At 40.9% G+C, this 4,657-nt stretch overlaps 1 long non-coding RNA gene across 1 annotated transcript; it reads right to left on the reverse strand.

Moving 5' to 3' along the window:
• Nucleotides 1-3,131: 3,131 nt before the first annotated feature.
• LOC114460814 (uncharacterized) lies at nt 3,132-4,429 on the reverse strand. The gene is made up of 3 exons (XR_003673752.1): nt 4,338-4,429; nt 3,371-3,435; nt 3,132-3,224 (listed from the first exon to the last, which is right to left on the reverse strand). It is a non-coding gene; the product is annotated as an uncharacterized LOC114460814 (long non-coding RNA).
• Between the last annotated feature and the right edge of the window lie 228 nt (nt 4,430-4,657).

The following is a 4,657-nucleotide window of genomic DNA, read 5'->3' on the forward strand; positions in this document are numbered from 1 at the left end:
TGGAGACACAAAGAATGAGGTGAGAGGCTGGCAGCAGAAAGCGGCGTGGCAGAACAGCAATCGTACTGACTCTATAGTTGTTAACAGTCTGACACCAGAAAACACACTGCCTGCAGCTTTTATGTGAGGACCAATGACTCCTGCTGCAGCTCACTCCCAGGTGTGTCTCATCCACTGATTAAGGATCTGCAGCAGCCAAGGTAAACGCCCACCTAAGGAGAAGGGAGGGGAAGGAAAAAAAAGGAAGAGGGGGAAAAGTACTGCCACTACTTGGTGCTACCTGTAGTGGCTGTGACAGAACACTTTCTTTTCTGTTCTCACTTGCAGCCACCGCATTCGCTTCAATACATCTGTCAAAGCTTTTCATCAGTTCAGTCTGATCATCCACTTTCCCAGTCAGCACCTGAATTGCGTGGAGAAGAGTAGCGTTGAAATTTTCCTCTTCCTTTTTGTCGCCGCTTGCCTTCAACTTCTTGGGTTTAGGGCTTTTGATTGGAGTATGGGCCAGGTTTATCCTGCCTGCTTTAGAGGTTTCATCTACCTCAATGTCTTCCACCTCACCGTCCGACACGGATAGAACAGCAACAGGTTGAACACACACACTGTAGTCGTGGTCTGACATTTCGGTACGCTCAATATATGACTAACAAAGTCAAAAGGCTTTGAAAATGTTCCTTTTTGGTAGGTTTTGGGTTATTGCACCACAAGGTTCACAATTCCAGGAATACACAATGTATTTCTTGTGAGCCTGCAAATAAGTCTCCTCTCACTCCGCCATCTTGGATCCTCTCCATGATGGTGTGAATGTGTTTGCAGTGGTTTTGTTCTTTGTTTGTAAGGAAAGGACGTTTTGGACTTAACACATTATGCATTTTTGTGTTTAACTGTGAGCGTGTGTTTCAATGTTTCATGTAATGTATTAATAAGGGTAGTTTGCTATGGTTTAAAGCTAAGTTGGTGTCAGTCTGACATTGTTGGGCTGCAGTTTGACTATTGGTGGAACATACATTTGAACATAAAGTCCTTCAGTGGAAACCAGTTATCTGCTTCTGCTTAGTTGTTAATGTAATGGGGGTTGGGGAGGTACTGGGGAAGTTTGAATAACAATGAATTGACGAAATGTTTATGGAGGGGGAGTAAAGCGACCGGGTGTGAGCACCTCTTAGTTACCAAGGAGGACAGCAACTGCGGAAGTCACAAATTTATTAAAAAGATTAAGGTAAAACAGATTAAAATGCCCACAAATTAAAATCAATGTATGCTAAAATCCATTAACGATGTGGGCTAAGGAACGAATAAAATAGGGGAAAAAGTCACTGTCCACAATAAAGTGCAATGTGCAGCTACGCCCAGGTCCTCCGCTCTCTCTTGTCCCAAGGCGGTAGATCCCTCTGGTCACAGGCTCAGGGTCCCCTGAAAATGCAAGACATAGGCCAGCACCGGGGTTCAAGACTACGTCCGAAGGAGGGGTGTTGCCACGTCACTTACAGGACAAGGCAGAGTTCCCCTCTGCCTCTGCGTGTATGTGGCTCTTAACACTCCAATCAGTCTCGATACTTCCCGCTGGCTCCAGTCCTCCACACGCTGGGACACCTACACAGAACAGCTATCGGCAGTCAAACGTCCCACAACAATATCCCCGATCTGACTTTGTCCAACAAGTGTTACTACGTTCCCATAGGGTACTCACACGGAAGGCAGGGTCCTCCTCTGCCCCTGGGAACCTGAGGAGGACCCACAGCTTCCCTGCAGCTCCTTCTCCTGTCTGTGTCGTTTTTCCTCCCCTCTCACTGCGCAAAAAGCCCAAGAATCGAACCCCGAATATTCCAAGATATGAGTCAAATACGGTGATATCCACCTGGGATACTCTCCGAACAGCAGTTGAAGTCGATGTCATGTTCGGAGCATGTCAAACTCCGGATATGGGAACACTTTTATACTCTCCCCGGTCATATCCGAAGTCCGATATACAATTCATGGCCCATAGGGTGACTCACCATACCCAGGACAGTTAAATGCAGTGTCCCTAACTCTATACTAGGTCCACTTAAACCTTTTTCACCTCTGTACCAATTGTCTCATCAAAAATGGCAGATCTACTTTGAAGATAGAGACTATCAAGATAAATATTAAAAACTAAAATCACTTAGTGCACATAACATTTTATTCTATCACAATAAAATTAGAATGAGTTAGAAAAAGAAACACACACACACATATATCACACAAACAAAATTTTAAACATCTCTATCTGAGTCTTCTTCCACCTCACTCACATGCAGATAGATAGATGTTTTATCTGAATTAGGGCGGAGCCTTTTTGAAAAGTGTCCAGAGTCTGTGCATAAGTGAGTGGATCTTGGCTCAACACTTTTTTTTCTGTTATTGCCCAGTGCTTTCTGGCAGGTTTCCATCATCTCTGACAGTTGTGTTGCTCGCCACTTTGGTAGAGGCAAATTTGTAAACAGTTTTTTTCTTCTGGAGAGAGGATCCTCTGTCCCACTTTGACCCATTCCTTGAAAAGCTGTGTGACAAATAGGAAGAGAGGTCAGTATCCTGACCATTTTTATTTCAGCTGTCCTAACATGAACACAAGACCCACTTTAAATATTTAATCCAATACATTTCTTGGCTAACACAATGTAACAAAACAATTATGGGTCCTTAAATTATGACAATAAATGATAACAGAAACAAATCCATTGCTGTTATTAATTGTTGTTCCAATTGGTTTATTGATGCATTAACCTTAGCTCAACAGCTTGTCGCAGGCAATTAAAATGTCTTAAAGAGTCACTTTAGAAATAGCCTGTATACACTTTGTTTACAGGTGATTGATAAATACCATGATCAATAAATGCAGCAGTATGGAGCACGGCAATAACACTGGATCTCTCCTGGTGGTAAGAGTCTTCCTACTCTTTACATCCTCCTTGGTCCCATTCAGGTCCTGCTCCTCACTGGCCTAGTAGGATTCTAAAGCCATGTTGCAGGCTCCTAGTGAATGAAAATGACAACACAAATACTATGTCATGAATTCATACTAAATGTATTATTTTAAGGCATCTGAAAAGGCTAATGATCACTCAAATACATTAAATTAGGTCCCCAGATTAATGTGATCAGACTTACTTCTAACTTGGCTTGTGCCCCAGTGTGGCTCAGCATCTTAAATGGCCCCCATCACAGCCATGGTCACTTTTTCATTGTGATCAGAACAGAATCTGTGGTGGTGGTGGTGGTGGAGGTAGAAGATACTCATCATTCAGCAAAACATGTTACAAAAAAAAAACAAAAAAAATCTAACTAACTGTGTTTTGTAATTTTCACAAAATGTGCCAATTCAGAGGGAAAAAGACAAAAAACATACTTGTCCTCTGGCTAGACCTTCCATTGCAGCTCTGTGAGGCTTCTATATGTATGACGGACCAAGCCCTGTATGGATATAAATACAGTGGTGATCAAATGTGTGCAATGTAGAGGAGAGACATAAATACATGCTTGGACATACAATCTAGCCATAGTACATGGATTCTTGGACATGCAATACACAAGTGGTTCTCAACCTGTGGGTTGGGACCCTTCCACTCTATTAGAGTTTTTTTTTTCGGATTGCTAACAAGTATTGGTTGAAACTGAAGTCACATGTTCAAAACTCTAAACACAGCCTGCATATCCATCAGTCATCTCAGCTCAACAGTTACTCTCATCTCCAAAAGTGTTTCTCACCAACAAAACACTTCATACACGTCTCAAATGAAGCTCATTCAACCACAACACTAACAAATAATCTCATCTAGTCACTCTGAGCACACTGAACTACTAAATACTAACAACAAAGAGCATTACATTGTCAGGTAAATCAGTATTTTAATACAAAATAAGATCTTTGCACAAAAAAAATATAAAAATTACTGTAAACAAAAAATAATCTATAGGGTACAGTTATATAAAACACAAAATACTGTAATCATTATATTTCGTTTAGCTGATGTGTTTTGAACAAAGTGTGTTAGCATTTTAAAAATGTGCTGTAAACGTTTCGTGTTTTGCAGGTGGTGAACTAATTATAATAACTCATTATTAATAATAATAAAAACTAGTGAGTGAGAAAAGAGTTGATGAATGTTGTTGACTGTGGTCAGTGAATGTGTTTTGTGTGAAAACAATGAAAAATGAGTCACAGTTTAGTCCACATGGACTGAGAGATTTGCAGACCATGTTTTGAACATGTGACTTCAGATTAGACCAATGCTTGTTAGCATTGAAAAAAAACACTAATACACATGAAAAATAGTCACACTGACCAAAAACAAATCTAATATAATAACACTTACCCTCCTTGATCTTAATCGGTCACGTCTGAGCTGAACTCCACAGCTGTGATGAAGATGTGGTTTGTACTGAAGCTCCTGCAGTAGAAGTTCCCTTGCTACCCTGATTTGCATGTGTATAGCTCACAGCATTGTCATTTACATGTTAAAGCCTCTCCTAGAATTGAGGGGAAAGGTCATGGGGGTCCTCCCCCCAGAAATGTTTTAACAAAAGACATGCAAATTCCTGCATTCTGGTGAATTTTAGCTGCAAGAACAAGTAAAAAATCTTAATAAAAACGTTGGTACAATAATTTTTCTGAACTCAGTCACACTTCTGTCAC

Source organism: Gouania willdenowi, unplaced genomic scaffold (assembly GCF_900634775.1).
Source record: "Gouania willdenowi unplaced genomic scaffold, fGouWil2.1 scaffold_76_arrow_ctg1, whole genome shotgun sequence".
In the NCBI taxonomy this organism is placed as follows: Eukaryota; Metazoa; Chordata; class Actinopteri; order Blenniiformes; family Gobiesocidae; genus Gouania; species Gouania willdenowi.